Consider the following 17,700-nt stretch of genomic DNA (forward strand, 5'->3'; position numbering starts at 1 on the left):
AAGACTGGTTCTAGTGTGGACCTGTCAGTGGCAGCAGCACCCTCCGTGCCTATTCTTCTGAGGTTCCCCCGCGTTGTTTTGGATGACTTAAGGAAGCAATGCACCACCCCCTTCTCACGGACAGTGAGGGATGGGTGATAAAGGCTGGCCAAGCTGGTAACATCCAGCTATCGAAAACGAATAAAGACATCTCTGTAATGCTTCTTGTTTGTCATTGTGTGCCAACAGCCTATTCCACCATGCACGGCATCTCTACCTTCTGCAGCATGAGTAGAGCAATCTGGACCTCACTTGGAACTGTAGAGGGCCCCACACGCAGCAATGTTTTAACACAGTTAATGAGACATAGAATTTCTAGCTCATCAAAGTAACCCCTGATAAATCACAGCTGTCACTGCACTGTCAGAACATGGAGATTGTATGTACATTTGTTGTGCAGTGCAGAATAAATCGTTTGGAAAGGAAGCCAGTCACTTCCTGAACCACAGCCAGCTGTGCATGCCTTCTCTTCTCCAGCTGTGCATGATTTGTCTCCGAATCACAGATTCCTTCACTCTTTCCTTGAATATTTGCTTGCCCACATAAAAGAGAAATGAATGCCTGCAGTGTAACCCTTGGAGAGTGACATGCTTCAGAAAAGCTGATTTCTGTATAACTTTTTTTGTGTGGATTTCATCTGCAGTGGGGTGTTGGCTGGGCATTCTGATGTGCTGCAGCATGTGAGCCCTACACACTGCTGCATTGGCATGGATGGTCCCAATACTTACTCAATGGTGGCCCAAAATGGATGGATGCCTAGCGCCAAATACTTAAGGGAAATTTGGTCCTCGGTTGAATACTTTGCACCATTTTGCACCCTTTTCTTCTGCCGTTTGCCAGCTGCGCCCTCCTGGGTGTCTGGCACAGATCGGAAGGCCACATCTGGGATCACCCCATGCACCCCCAACCAGATACGCCCCAGTTGCCCAAGCGTGGGCAGCCCAGATGGCAGAGCCGCTGCTTTGCAGCTCCAGAGAACCCAGTTCAATCCTGACCTCGGGTAGGATTTGAGTTCTCCCTGTGGCCCCCATCCCCAAAGATGTGCGAGTTGGTCAGCTAATTGGCCACTGTAAGTTACCCCTAGTGTGCAGATGAGGGGTAGAATGTGGGGGAGAATAACAGAAAATTGGATTAATACAGAATTAGTGCCAATGTGTAGCTGATGGGTAGTGCAGACTCAGGGAGCTGAGTAACCTGTTTCTGTACTGAACCTGTCCATAACCCCATGCCTCCAACCCTGGAACTAATATGCATGTTCCCTGCAGAGGATGGGGGTTTAAAGCCAGTCGGCTTCAGGGACACACCAAAGTGCACCCACATGCCTGGCTCACACAGTCTGGTCTGCTGCTGAGAATTCCCGCTGTCCCTGACTGCTGTACTCTGGGTGGAATCAAGGAGCCTCACTCTAGTTACATCGCCCATGCTGCATCTACCCACACCTCTTATGCCTCTCTTTACTAGCCCCCTCGTGGGTTAAGATGATGCTGAACTGGGATACCTGTCGAGATCATGACCATTACTTAATTGTCTTTTATGTTTGTAAGGATGATTTTGAAGACAAAGAGGGGAGTTAAGGGTTTGAGGGACAGGAATGTGAGTGATTTAGAGGTCAGATTGGACCTTAGGGACAGGATGTGGGTGATTTAGAGGTCAGACTGGATTTTAGGGACAGGGATGTGGAGGAGTTAGAGGACAGGCCAGAGTTTAGGCCTTTGCTCTGCACTGAGCGTTCAAAGTCCAGCAACATGGATGGGTGACGACATCCATTCAGCCCTCCATTCTGTACTTGAAGGCCAGCGAAGTGGACATGCGGACAATGGACATCCAGTGCCTAGGCTTTCACTCCATGTCTGAAGGCCAACAAAGTGGACAAGGGGACAATGGACATCCACTCTGCACATGAAGGTCAGCTACGTGGACGGTTACCAAAGGACTTCTGTGGATGGCAGGTTGTCCCAGTTGATGTGTTACGGGATTGGATGTTCATGCAAGCAGGAGGCATGAAGGCCAGTTAATCAGCGAGCCTAGTTTAAGCCTGGAACTCGGGGTCCCGTCATCGAATAGCCTGGGGCTCGATACCAAAGTTCAAAGCCTTCAGGTTGGACATAAGTCTGGAAGCCAAAGCCGCATGGTCGAAGCTTGGAGACTGGACCAAACCATTGTTGGCAGAATTTCAAATGGTGATGGCAGGGCGTGCAGGACCAAGATATACCTGCTAGCTGATTGATGTCACCGCAACAACCTTGCACTCAATGTCAGTAAGACCAAAGAGCTGATTGTGGACTTCAGGAAGGGTAACAAGGGAACATGAATCAATCCTCATAGGGGGATCAGGAGTGGAGAGAGAGAGCAGTTTCAAGTTCCTGGGTGTCAAAATCTCCGAGGACCTAACTTGGTCCCAACATATAGTATTGATGCAGCTCTGAAGACAGTATTTCATTAGCAGTTTGGGGAGATTGGCTTTGTCACCTACAAGTCTCAAAAACTTCTACAGATGTACTGTGGAGAGCATTTCGACCGACTGCATCACTGTCTGCTATGGGGTGGGGAGGGACAGGATCAAATTAAGTTGGAGAAAGTTGTAGAATTAGTCAGCTCTATCATGAGCTCTAGCACCATAGTATCCAAGATGTCTTCAACGAGTGATACCTCAGCAAGGCACCGTCCATCACTGAGGACCCCTACCAGCCAGGACATGCCCCCTTCTCATTGTTACCATCGGAAAGGAGGTACAGAAGCCCAAAGGCACACACTCAGTGATTCAGGAACAGCTTCTTCCCCTCTGCCATCTGATTTCTAAGTGGATATTGAACCCTTGAACACTACCTCACTTTTTAAATTATTTCTGTTTTGGCACTGCTTATTTTAACTTAACCATTTAAGTTACAAATATATAATTACTGTAATTCAGTTTTTTTTCCTATATTTATCACGTATTGCATTCTACTTCTGCTGTAGAGTTAACAAATTTCATGACATATGTTGGTGATATTAAACCTGCTTCTGATTCTGGAGACTGGTGACTAGATGTTTGTCTTGGAGTTAGTCATAGGCATAGTCATACTTTATTGATCCTGGGGGAAATTGGTTTACGTTACAGTTGCACAATAAATAATAAATAGTAATAAAACCATAAATAGTTAAATAGTAATATGTAAATATGTAAATTGTATCAGGAAATAAGTCCAGGACCAGGACCAGGACCAGCTCAGGGTGTCTGAACCTACAAGGGAGGAGTTGTAAGGTTTGATGGCCACAGGCAGGAATGACTTCCTATGACGCTCTGTGTTGCATCTTGGTGGAATGAGTCTCTGGCTGAATGTACTCCTGTGCCCACCCAGTACATTATGTAGTGGATGGGAGACATTGACCAAGATGGCATGCAACTTAGACAGCATCCTCTTTTCAGACACCACCATCAGAGAGTCCAGTTCCATCCCCACAACATCACTGGCCTTACGAATGAGTTTGTTGACTCTGTTGGTGTCTGCTACCCTCAGCCTGCTCCCCCCACACACAACAGCAAACATGATAGCACTGGTCACCACAGACTCATAGAACATCCTCAGCATCGTCTGGCAGATGTTAAAGGACCTCAGTCTCCTCAGGAAATAGAGACGGCTCTGACCCTTCTTGTAGACAGCTTCAGTGTTCTTTGACCAGTCCAGTTTATTGTCAATTCGTATCCCCAGGTATTTGTAATCCTCCACCATGTCCACACTGACCCCCTGAATGGAAACAGGGGTCACCGGTACCTTAGCTCTCCTCAGGTCTACCACCAGCTCCTTAGTCTTTTTCACATTAAGCTGCAGATAATTCTGCTCACACCATGTGACAAAGCTTCCTGCTGTAGCCCTGTACTCAACCTCATCTCCCTTGCTGATGCATCCAACTATGGCAGAGTCATCAGAAAACTTCTGAAGATGACAAGACTCTGTGCAGTAGTTGAAGTCCGAGGTGTAAATGGTGAAGAGAAAGGGAGACAAGACAGTCCCCTGTGGAGCCCCAGTGCTGCTGATCACTCTGTCAGACACACTGTATTGCAAGCAAACGTACTGTGGTCTGCCAGTCAGGTAATCAAGAATCCATGACACCAGGGGAGCATCCACCTGCATCGCTGTCAGCTTCTCCCCCAGCAGAGCAGGGCAGATGGTGTTGAACGCACTGGAGAAGTCAAAAAACATGACCCTCACAGTGCTTGCTGGCTTGTCCAGGTGGGCGTAGACACGGTTCAGCAGGAAGACAATGGCATCCTCAACTCCTAGTCAGGGCTGGTAGGCGAACTGGAGGGGATCTAAGTGTGGCCTGACCATAGGCCGGAGCAGCTCCAGAGCAAGTCTCTCCAGGGTCTTCATGATGTGGGAGGTCAATGCCACTGGTCTGTAGTCATTGAGGCTGCTGGGACGCGGCGTCTTCGGCACAGGGACGAGGCAGGATGTCTTCCATGGTACAGGAACCCTCCGGAGCCTCAGGCTCAGGTTGAATACATGGCGAAGTATTCCACATAGCTGAGAGGCACAGGCTTTGAGCACCCTGGTACTGACACCATCCGGTCCTGCAGCCTTGCTTGGGTTGAGACATTTCAGCTGTCTTCTCACCTGTTCAGCTATGAAGCCCACCGTGGTGGTTTCGTGTGGGGAAGGAGTTGGGGAACTGCCCATGTGTATGTGTGGGGGTTTGGGGGTGGGGAGGAAAGGGGCTTGTTTTGCTGTTGTTTGGTTGCTTGTGTTCATTGTATTTCGTGTTTTTCAGCTGAGCATTGTGGACATGCTATGTTGGTACCGGAACATGTGGTGATACTTGCAGGCTGCCCCCAGCTCATCCTCGGGTGAGCTGGTTGTTAGCGCAAACAACACATTTCACTGTACGTTTCCATGTACGTGTGAATCTGCTCACTCTGGGTTGGGAGCCCTGACTCTATGGGCTCCCTCTGCTGTGAGTTATCTCAGCATCTGGATCCCAGCTTTTGTTTCCTCTGTGGCCCGGTTCCTCCTGGAAGGCTCATGAAATATCACAGTGTTCGGAGACAAGCTGCACTCTTGTGATCCCCAGCAGTCAGCTACAATAACCACTGCTCAAGATTTCACAGCCTGGGGCAATATTCAGAGACCGGGTGCTCCATTTCCTTCTGATCAGCTCAGGTCAACTGTCAAAATCAAAATAGCCTTTAAATCATGAACGATAGCAGAACATTAAAGTATGCTGAGTAATTAAAATAGCTGACGTTCCTTGTTAAATATCAGCACTGGGGTGAGGCTGTTTTGTGCAACAATACTTAACATAGATAAGACAGAAAATGTGATTTATGGTCTGATACGAGGAACAGAATATTGCTGCACGTATCTTTCAGTCATGACCTACAATACAACACATACAATGATTGACAAAAGGAAGGGATGTTTGTAACTCTTTCCATGCAGCACATGATTTGACCGTTTCACTTGTTCTTATCCGTTCCAGATAGTCCATCAGCTCTCCAAAACTCTCCGCAAATTGTCAAGTTCCCAGAAAGAGAGCCCCTGGCTCTAATAGGGTGTCGCTCCATTTTTCATACATCACTAGTTGTGAGGATGTTGGTTTCTAATTTTACCTGTGAGGTTGGAAAGGAGTTTACAGATATCAGTCTTCCCCATTTGTTACCTTGCAGGCAGCAGCTGCAGCCTAGTCTTTATGTGTTGTGGTGTGGGAATCACTGCCATGCAGACAGGGAAGTAGCAAATCAAACACTGCAGATGCAGTAAATCTGAAATAATAACAGAAAATGCGAAAAAAAAACAAGGTAGGCAGCATCTGTGGAAAGAGAAATAGAGTTTTAACAGAACCTTTCATTAGAACTGGGGAAGAGACAAAGATTTGGTTTTAAGTTGCCGAGAGAGGGCAGGGGGAGGGATGGACAGGAAATAGGGGTGGGGATGAGGTTGCCATGGGGATAAGTTGTATACAAGGCCATTTGGTTGATGGGTTGGTTAGTGGAAGTACACAGGGAGAGGAGCATGAACAATAATGACGACTGATGGAGAATGAAAAGCTGCCACATACAGAGCTGTGGGCTTGAGACAAAGAAACAGCAAGCCAATATTGCAGGCAGAGAGCAGACACAACAGGTTCTGATACAGACAGACAGACAGACAGAACAAATCGTGTGCAGTGGGAGAATTTGATATCCAGTACAGAATGGTGCAATTTGCCCAGAGGAAAGATGACTTTTTTCTCAAACCTGCATGAACTTCATTACAACAGTGCTGGAGGTCACAGAGAGAGAAAGAGGAGGGTGGAGAATTAAATTGGCAGGCAACTAGATCCAAGTCACCCTTGTAGACAGAGTTTAGGTGTTCCTAATTAATTTCTTCAATGGAGCCCAAATGCAGTACATTGGATTGGAAAATGCACAAGAGACTGGGGCTTGCAGAGTGTGGGACAGGACACTGTCAGTCTTTCACATCCTCAGGGTACCTCTAAGCAATGTCCAATCAGCGACACATACTGTTTAAATACAGGAAGGGGTGTAGAAGCCCACCTGTGCACAGGAAGCTCCCACAGACCTGATGACCTGTTGAGTGAAACATTGTCAAGGGCTGCTAGTCGTGAGCAGATCCAACGACTTGGGAATGCTCCAGACCACCACAAGCCCCTCAGCACAGCAGAATAGAATGACATTAAATATGAGGGTCGGTCAGATGTTTGACCACATGGAATGTCACTGACAAATGGATCCTGACGCCACAGTCACAGGTAAAGCAATCCATGACTGCCATCGGGAATGGGGAACACATTTTTTACACCTTAACCAACTGAGAGAGATTCCCCCAAAATTATTTGGATTGCAGTTAGTGGTTGGCTAAGATAAAAGGTCAAACTAAGATGAAAACATTCCTGAAAGGTTTTATGTCATCACTCCAATTATAAGATCATAAAACCATAAGGCAGAGAAGCAGAATTTAAGCCATTTGGCCCATCAAGTCTGTTCTGCTATTCAATCGTGGCAAATTTGTTTTCCCTCTCAAAACCATTCTCCTGCCTTCATCCCATAACCTCTGATGCCCGTATTAATCAAGAACTTATAAACCTTAGCTTTAAATATATCCAATGATTTGTTCTCCACAGCTGTCTGTGGCAATGAATTTCACAGATTTACGACACTTGGCTAAACATCTTCCACATCTCTGTTTTAAAAAGAAGTCCTTGTATTCTGAAGCTATGTCCTCTGGTCCTAGACTCTCCTACTATTATAAACAACCTCTCCATTTCCACTCTATCTACATATTTCAATGTTCAGCAGATTTCAATGAGGTCCCCTTTCATTCTTCTAAACTCGAACAAAAGCAGGCCCAGAGCCATCAAACATTTCTCATATGTTAACTCCCTCATTCTTGAGATCATTCTTGAAAAACTGCTCTGGACTCTCTCCAACGCGAGCAGATTCTTTCTCAGATATGGAGCTAAGTCTGCTCACAATACTCCAAATGCATTCTGAACAAATCCTTGTAAAGCCTCTGCATTACATCCTTGATTTTATACTCTAGTCCTTTCAAAATGAATGCTAACACTCCATTTGCCTTCCTTACTCCCGACTGCAAGTTAACCTTTAAAGAATTCTGCACTCGGGCTCCCAAGTCCCTTTGTATCTCTACCTTTTGAATTGTGTATAGCAGCCTGGTGAGGCCGCAGTGGGAATATTGTATGTATGTCCTACCTGGGACACAAACACACAGATGATGGACACTCTGTAGATACAAATGAGCTCTCAAGAGATGGTTGGAATGGATTGGATGGATTTGCCAGCTGCTGCAGACACCTTTTCCAGGGTGGGAGCGAATCATTTCCACATGCCTTCTCTCCCTCCGAGCCATGACAATAAGGAGCTGGGTGGAGCTGAGCAGAGCTGGCAGTGATGAGCAGCGTCAGTCACTCATACACCATGCTGGGGAGGCCGACTTATGGCCACTCTTCCCATGCTTGCACATTCTCCTGTCAATAACTTCTTCCATGACCCTCTCTCACACACACCGTTCTTTTTCATCTCCGAACAGCTCTGAGGAACAGAACTGTGGAGACTGTCTGTACACACCTGGTCAGGAAAGTATATACTTGCCGTAAGGGAGTGGAGCAAAGGTGGACCAGGATAATCCTGGGATGGAGGTTTGTGGTGAGATTCAGAATCTGCCCATCCTTTAGAATTAGAAAAGTGAGAAAAGATCTCATTGAGCCACTTGATGATGTTTCACCTGGCTTTGGGTGTTCGTCTCCGAAAAAGGAAACTGCCCATTCAAGACAGATATGGGAAGAAAGTTCTTCATAAAGACCACAGCAAATGTTTGACATTCTTAACTGGAACACTGCAGAGTCTCAGTCATTGGGTACACTCAGGACAAAGGCCAATAGATCTTCAAATATTAAAGAATCACATGATACATAGTTGGTACAGAAAAGTGGAGTCAAGGAACTACCCCTGCTTCCTCTTCTGATGTCTTTACAGAGGCCACTGACGTGGAGGGTTAAGGCAATAAGTGAGCATCAGAGAGGAGCTGCTGCAAAAGAAATATAAACTGAAAGAAATTTGTGAAAGAGCTATAAAATTTTACAACAGAGATAATCAAGAAAATCCAGGAACAATTTTAAAGCAATAATTTAATAAAAGGCTTAGATAACAGTCATAAACCATTCATTGTCACGCATCAGTACGTGGCCCAATTACATTCCCTGCTACCCACAAACATCACTGTTGTATTTATGAATTGTAGAGTTAGGTCCTAGTCTAGCTGTGAGCTGTTACTTCATCAGTTACAGTCGTTCCCTGTGTTAAAAGTGGCCTGGCTCATGGAAACCTGACTTCATGCAAATTCTCCCATGCTATATATTTTTAATACACTTTTCATGCTGGTGATAATCATGTTCCAAGGTATTTATTAATAAGGGAATACAGTTTATTTAAATTCTTTATCTTAATTATGGGTAACTATTCATTGAAATAAAATGATTATAGCCGTAGTAAGTAAGGCAACGTGTTTTCCATAGAAAATGGACACTTCTAAATTATGGAGACATCAGCTTGTGGACAGTTGTCAGGAACAACAACCCGGGGACTGCCTGTGCTTGTCTGTCTCAAATGGAATCCGCCCTAGAGTTGCAGAGTCCAACAGCATGAAACGGGTCCTTCAGCTTGCCTTATCCAAGCCATCCAATTCGCCTGTCTCAGCTGCTCCAATCTGCCTTTGCTTTGTCTATATCCCTTGAAACCATTTGGGCATGTACCGCCCAAATGTCTTTTAATTCCTAAATGTTTGCTCTTCTACGTGCCCAATTCGACTCCAACCTGTGTCTCTTGCGCTATCGATTATCTGGATTCCTGGCCCAGAGAAAACTAATGCCTTGTGTCTCCTACCCAAGTAACATTCATGATGCTGGGCATAATTTAGTGTGTTTCAAAGAGCTGACAGAAAAATATGTTCAAGAAACCATTGCCGTTCACAGCTGGGGTGGGAATGATACTCACTCAGAGATGTAGTATACCAGTATTCATTAAAAAGATAATAAAGAAAAGTTGTTAGCTTTCAGAAAGTTATCCATGTACCTAACCAAATGCCTTTTAAATGGTGTTATTGTACTATCTTACTATTTCCTTAGGCAGCTCACTCCATATCCCCTGTGTGGAAAAGTTGCCCCTCAGGTCTTTTAAATCTTTCTCCTTTCTCATCTCGCCCTCTGGTTTTCGACTCCTCTACCCCGGGGAAGAACAAAACTGTGACCATCCACATTCTCGATGCCCCTCATGATTTTATAAACCTCTGTGAGGTTACTAAGGAAAATGCCCCGGCCTATCCAGTCTCTCCCTATAACTCGGGCTCTGCGGTCCTGGTAACATCCTTGTGAACCTTTTCTGCAGTCTTTCCAGCTTAATGACGTCCTTCCATAAGTCCATCAGGCATAGGAGCAGAATTAGGCCATTTGGCCCATCAAGTCTGCTCTGCCATTCCATCATGGCTGATTAATGAACCCTCTCATCCCCATTCTCCTGCCTTCTCCCTGTAACCTTTGATGCCTTTATTAATCAAGAACCTATCAACCACGGTTTAAATATACCCAATGACTTGGTCTCTACAGCCATGGAGAAGTGGGATTTGAGTATCTATAATTATTTTAATTTTCATTTACTTGTGTGCACCTGTTGAGAGGAATAGATTGTTTCCGTGGTTTAAAGATAATGTCGTTCTATAAAGGTCATTTCTGTGTTTAAAATTCTGTTTATAGAGGGCTGCAGTAAATAAAAAGTCTGTAGATTTTTCTCACCATGTCAAATTTACCCAGTGAGTGATAAACCTTTAAATGGCCATGTTAGTGTTTATGTCCTTCTGACTAGCAGGTGTCATGAAGGCTCTCACTGGTTGGAAGTGTAAAGATCAGCACATTGCCTCTACCACATCAGTGGGTGAGATCCTCAGATTTGGGACATAACTCCCTAATCTTTCCTCATCAGGACTGCCTTCTGCCGCTGCTGATGTCAGAAACACAACCTTTCTCCAGGTGGGTCGGGTCACGCAAGGGTTTCCCTATGACCATGCTCCCCATGGCAACTACCTGAAAAGCAAAAGCAACAGGTGATAGTGAAGGAGATTGCGTGAGTGAAGGTGACTTCCCACACAGTCACACTGCTCTGTTGCAACACAGAAACATCCGGAAGGTTATGTCACACAATGCAAAACAAGATTAACTGCTTCTGACATATGGAAGATAACAGGAACTCCTGGAGCTTTGGATTGTAGATGCAAATGGTTAAAGATAAGATCTGTTTATCTTCATAATCTCTTTCAGAAGTGTATCACAACAATGAAATAAAATGAAAATAGGAAAATAAGGATGCAGAACTCTGCATTCATAGATCATCAATACTTTTGCAAAGGACATAAAACTACAAACTTTATGGTGAAGAAATGAAGCAATATTAAATATATTACTGATATGCAGAGGCCTGGCTTTGTCAAGGCAGTATTGACATACTGACAGCTTACCACATACTGTAGGTTGGGTAATTATCTTAAAGTCATTCACTTTGAGGTGTGCCCTCTATGACGGTCTGAGTTTGGTGTGTAATTAAAACTCTTTCCTGAGATCATCAAGAAAAGCCTGGGCAAGTCTGAGCTGTTACTTTTTTGCCCAGAATAGTAAACTCTCTGCTTTAGTTCTGTCAATTGTTTCCATATTTCCTTACAACATACGGTATACCATTGCAGCCCTCGCTAGCTCACAGAACAATCTCATTCCTCACTCATTTTCCCTGCAAACTATTCTCCACATATTTCCATCCACTCCTTCTGGATCCTACATCTCACCTGTACACTAGGCGCAATTTACAGTGGTCAGTTAACCCAATGACCCGTCATTGGGAACCGCACAGAGGTTGGAAATGAACCCAGGTCACTGGAACTGAGGCTGCATCTCCACTTACTGTGTTACTCTGCTGTTCCCTCACACAGCACACCCCTCTTTAAGATGTACACCACTTTCAAGCTGTTTTATATATGTTCAGTACATTCATCCATGGTTCTTCACCCAGTCTGGACACTACTACTTCCATGCCCTGAAACTGGGAATTTAAACCAGGAATACATCTGCCGGGAATAATGAGGCTTTATTCAATCCCAGTTTGTGTAGATTAAATAAATGGAGATTATCCAGGCTTTAAACTGATACTTTCTAGTTGATTTTGTGCTCAATTCTCAGTCAGATTGGATCTCCCCTTCCTCCAAAGCTCATGGGGAACTTGGTCACAGAGCAATGCAGCATGCAAACAGGCCACTCAGCTAACTCATCTATGCCAACTAAGCAAGTACCATTTGTCTGCTTTAACCCATCGAAACTTTCCCATATGCTTATCCAAATGATTTTACATATTGCTGTTGCATTTGCTCAACTGTCTTTTTTCCTGGCGGATTGTTCCATATACGTACCATTGTCTATGTGAAGAAGTTGCCCTTTCCCCTCTCTCCATAACCTTATGCTTTCCAGGTTTTGGTTCCTGTACCCAGGAAAAAGAGCCCTGGCAACATGCTCATCAATCTTCTTCACACTCTTTCCAGTTTAAAGATCTCTCTCTTATAACCAGGTTCAATTCTGCTAGTTCTCCCCTTGACCATGTGGGTTTCCTCCCACATTCTAAAAAGCATCCTGGTAAGTAGATTAATTGGTCAGATGGGGATAATTGTACAGCATGGGCTTGCTGGCCAGAAGGGCCTGTTACTGTACTGTATCTCTAAGTAAATAAAAACTGTACACAGTACTCCCAGCGATGTCTTGTGCCTAAAGGGAGGGAGATTATGATTGGGGGAGTCATGCAAAGTGAGAGCTGAATCAGTATATATTATTGTCCTTTCAGAAGCATAATGACCGTTGGCAGTGTATGAACTCTGGACTTGGACCAAGAACAAGGAGGTTATGCTCCAGCCTTATGAAACTTTGGTCAGACCCCAGCCGGAGAACTGAGAACAGTTTCGGACATCATAGTGTACAAAGGAGTGATGCTGCTGGAGAAGGTGCAGAGAAGATTCACCGAGATGTTACCTACAGCAGAAGATTTTACATACGAGGAGGACATGAGAAGGCAGGTTTCTACTCCTTGAGCAGAAGACGTTAAAAGGTTTATAACCTTTTGAGGGATATAGGTAGAGTTTGTCTGAGGCCTCTGTTGGTCTGAGTTGACCATGGGTATTGCATCCCAGCTGTCTAGATACACAAGCCTGGGCAGTATGATATGGAGAACAAGCTCCCCCTCTCCACACATCTGATGAACCCAGAGGAATGGCAGCGGCCAATACAGTTTGGCACCAGTAGTGTCGCAGGAGCTGCCAGTCAACATTGAACTCAGTGTAGGACTACCTTAGGGACTCCAGCTCTAGATTTTTCCCTTGGGGCTTACTCCTGAAGCCTTCCTCTTGAGTGGGTATAGCTGCAAGTTTTCCTTCTCCCAGACGAGCTGCTAGCCACGGCTGAAGAGCCCCATCTGCCCAAAGCGACTGGTTTTAAGGCGCCAGCAACTTGCCTTTGCCCCTTCTGTCAGTAGAAGCAGTTTTGCTGGGCTTAGTAGCTGAGCCACATGTGAAGGCTAGGAGCCGGACTTGGTTGTCAGAGGCTATTTGAGGTGCACGACATTGGGAACATTTAATAGGTAGTGGGAGCTTGTCCTCATTACCACCCCTGGCTATAAAAACCTTAAGAAACCATAGACAGAGTAGATTGTAGGAACAATCAAGGGTAGATAAAACTAGACAACTTAGATTAGTGTAAGGGATAAAAAGATTTAGAGGGGCTCTGGGGGCAGTGGAGGGGGGGACGGCAGACATTTTTCATGCAGAAATTGGTACTTGGGAATAAACTGCCTGAAAGATTCATGGAAGCAAAGGCTTTGATGGCATTTAAGGAGAGCCCTTGGAAAGCTACAGAGCAGGTTCCAGAAGATGGGATTGATATGGATGGAGTCCCCACTGGCTGACTTTGATATAGTGGGCTGAGTGGCAATACATTTGTGCTGTATGGAAAGTTCACAAGAAGACCTGCTACCTATTGAAGCTGTTACCAACACTAATCTTACCTTACAGACAAGAGGACTTAAAATTTAGCGGGTGGTGGGAAGAAATAACTCACATCTCAATTTGGGGTTGAGGGAACTCGTCCAGTGCTAATGGTAGAAAGAGGAGCCATCTCAAACCTCAGCTTAGGGTTGAGCAAAAGCAACCAACCCCAGTGAAGGGTGTGAGGAATCCCTCCAATCACTTCAGGGTTAGGGGAATTTAAGCAATTCTAGTTTAGACTTCACGCAATTCCTCCAATCCAAGTTCAGGACTAAGAGAGTACCTGTACTCTGTGCCAGCCCACTTGACCTTTACCATGTGCTTACAATTAATCAGCAACATGAAATCTAATTCAAATATGAAATTTCAAAGTTCAACATTTATCTCACAAACTTAAATAGAATAGGGCTTTGATAAGCACGTTGTTACATTTCTGTGGAACGTGGTGTTGATAGTTTTCCGGTTGAGACATTTATACCCTGAGATCATTAACCTCTTCACTGCTGGGGAAGGGGATGGGAGGGAGTTATTAGAGAATGTCGAATAGTGCAGCAGAGGATCAGCCCCTGTAGTCCACAAACACAGTGCCAAATTAAACTCATGCCTTCTGCCTGCACACGATCCTTATCCCTCCATTCTCAACATATTCATGCGTCTGCCTAAAAGCCTCTTGAATCCCACTTCGTGTACCAGCTTCTGGCACCACCACTGGTAACCTGCTCTGGACACCCATCACTCTTGGTGTTAAAAAACCTAGCTCCACATATCCCCTTTAAGCTTTCCCCATCACCTCAGATCTATGCCTTCTAGTATTTGACATTTCTACCCTGGGAAGAAGATTCTGACTGTCTATCCTAACCATGTATCTGGAAATTTTATAAACCCCTATCACGTCTAATGGGGATACGCTAACCTGTCATAGTGTGGGCACGTGGCCAAGCGGTTAAGGCATTGGACTAGCGATCTGAAGGTCGTGAGTTCGAGCCCAAGCGTGTTGTGCCTGTAAGCAAGGCACTTAACCATACACTGCTCTGCGACGACACTGGTACCAAGCTGTATCGGCCCTTGCTCTTCCCTTGGACAACATCAGTGTCATGAAGAGGGGAGATTTGCAGCATGGGCAACTGCTGGTCTTCCATACAACCTTGCCCAGGCTTGCGCCCTGGAGAGTGAAGCCTTTCCAGGCGCAGATCCATGGTCTCGCAAGGCTAACGGCTGCCTCTAATTTAATTTAACTTGTCACATCTAGAGCTTTGCCCAAGGTCAGCCTAGGCTGGACAGAATCATCTCTGTGTGCTCCTAATGACTGAGAGGATTGTGTCTCCGATGTTCTTTATGAGGAGGTGAGGTGATCTGTTACCTCTAATGGAGAGGTGCCAGGGCTAAAAGAGAGACCGCTCTGCTAATACACACACTCAGAGAATCAGGAACAGCTTCTTCCCCTCTGCATCTGATTTCTAAATGGACATTGAACCCGTGAACACGGCCTCACTTTTTTATTATTTCTGATTTTGCACGACTTATTTAATTTAACTATTTATATATAAGAGCATGATTTACTTATTTATTTTTCTACAATATCATGTATTGCATTGTACTGCTGCCGTGAAGTAAGCAAATTTCAAGACATATGCCGATGATATTAAACCTGGTTCTGATTCTACTGTCCAGCTGGCAGGTTTTTGTAGACAAGGAGCTAACAGCAGGAAGGTGCGGCAGTCACCACTTCCTCATTCTGCAACATCCTGGTACGATCCAGACTTGCAATGGAAGCTAAAGTACAGCTGTGCAGTGACAGGATCAGCTTTATTATCACCGGCCTATCTTGTGAAATTTGTAACTTTGTAGCAGCAGTGCAATGCAATACAGGATAATATAGAAAAAAGCTGAGAATTACAGTAAGTATATATACATTTATCCACTTCTCCGTGGATTGTCACCTTGTCGTGGTGGAGAAGCTTGTGTGGTCCTGTGATCCCGAGAGCGAAGCCGCCTGGAGCTATGCTCCTGGTAGGGTCACCCATGGCGGTAAGGTCGAGGGTGAGGTCCCTGACAAAGAACAATCCAACCAAGACCTCAACAGTGGAACAGGCGGACGAAGTTACTTCGAACTCAACGGCTGTGAAAGCGGATGAAGGCTGCAACAAATCCATCAGCTCCAATCGTCGTGGTTTCCATGCCATTGGAATCAGTTGGTTGATTTGTGAAGTATCGTGTGCTTCTTGGAGTGCAACATCAAGTACACATTAAACAAATACACGCACAGGCGTCTTCGCTCTGTGGGCCACTTCTTCCGAACGAAGACCATCATCCTCGACCTTGAGGGATAGCCACGATGATATATATATGTGTGTGTGTATATATATATATATATACATATATGTATGTATGTATGATTGTGTGTGTGTGTGTGTGTGTGTGTGTGTGTATATATATATGTATGTATGTATGTGTGTGTGTGTGTGTGTGTATATATATATATATATATATATAATAGTTCAATTAAATTAGTAGTGCAAAAACAGAAATTTAAAAAAATAGTGAGATAGTGTTGATGGGTTCAATGTCCATTCAGAAATCAGATGGCAGAGGAGAAAAAGCTGATTCTGAGACGTTGAGTGTGTGCCTTCAGGCTTCTGAACCTCTTTCCTGATGGTAACAGTGAGAAGAGGGCATGTCCTAGGTAGTAGGGGTCCTTAATAATGGATGCTGCTCTTTTGACGCTCCGCTCTTTAAAGGTACCTTGAACACAATGGAGGCGAGTGGCCACAATGGAGCTGTCTAATTTTACAAGTCTCTGCAGCTTACTTCGTTCCTGTGCAGTACTCCCCGCCCCACTCCCACCCCCACCCCCAATACCAGACAGTGAGGCAGCCAGTCAGAATACTCTCCACGGTACATCTGTGGAAATTTGTGAGTGTTTTAGGTGACATACCAAATCTCTTCAAACTCCTAATGAAATACAGTTGCTACCTTGCCTTCTTTATATAACATCAATATGTTGGGACCAGATGAGGTCCTCAGAGATATTACCCAGAAACTTGAAATTGCTCCATCTCTCCACTTCTGATCCCTCTATGAGGATGGGTTTGTGATCACTCGTCCTACCCTTTCTGAAGTCCACAATCAGCTCTTTGGTCTTACTGACGTTGAGTGCAAGGTTGTTCAACTGCACTCAACTAGCTAGTATATCTTGCTCCTGTACACCCTTCTGTCACCATCTGAGATTCTACCAACAATGGTTGCATCATCACAATCATGCTGCAGGAAGACCAGAGCAGCATAGTGTCTATGTTGGTCAATTGTTGTTGTTCGTCCATCTTTGACGTCGAAGAGGACCTCGACACCATAATGATGGTGTCGAGACTAGTGCGTGATTTGGATTTAAGTGAGGGAGAGTTGTGCAGCGTCAGCCTCACTCTCTCTTCCCAATTCCCATCTGGATCCAGTGGCAAGACAGAGTCTAGACGGCTGGAGATGGGACTAGGCGCAGTGGATGACCAGGACGTCTTCTGTGTCTTGTCCTGCTCTACACGTTCCATGACGCTTGCAGAGACTGCCTTCTTGACCATTGGACCTTCCACGGGTCTTGTCCGCTCAATCCACCGGAGTCTGTCTTCACATGCTGGGATAGACAACTCCCTATCTCACCAAAGGTTTGAGACCCGTCGGCTACCCTCACCTGGTTTAGCCGGCTTGTCGAAGCCGTTGCCCGGGGTGTGGCCACTGTCGCATGCAAACGGCTACGGGGAGCCACAGGTGAGAGGTGAGTGCCAGGTGGGGACCAAAGGTGGACCAATGTTGGTCAATTAGGAACCCTGAGTCCCCACGGGCTTGCTCAATTCCCAGCACGGAAGGTGAGATGTGTTTGTAATTAGATAGATTCTAAAATTAGAAGCTACAGGTGGTAATGGTGATCTTAAACCTGCTGAATGGTTGTAACTGCAATTGTTCGACCAGATTCTGTTCATGCTTGCAGACAAGTTGGCCATTTGCTCCACTCAGATGCTCTCCTAAACACTGAGATCTTGGCTGATCTTTTGCTTTCATGTACTCCTCTATTCTTTGTTTTTTTAAAAATATCTAAATGCTTAACAAA

This window comes from Mobula hypostoma, chromosome 24 (genome assembly GCF_963921235.1).
Source record: "Mobula hypostoma chromosome 24, sMobHyp1.1, whole genome shotgun sequence".
Lineage (NCBI taxonomy): Eukaryota > Metazoa > Chordata > Chondrichthyes > Myliobatiformes > Myliobatidae > Mobula > Mobula hypostoma.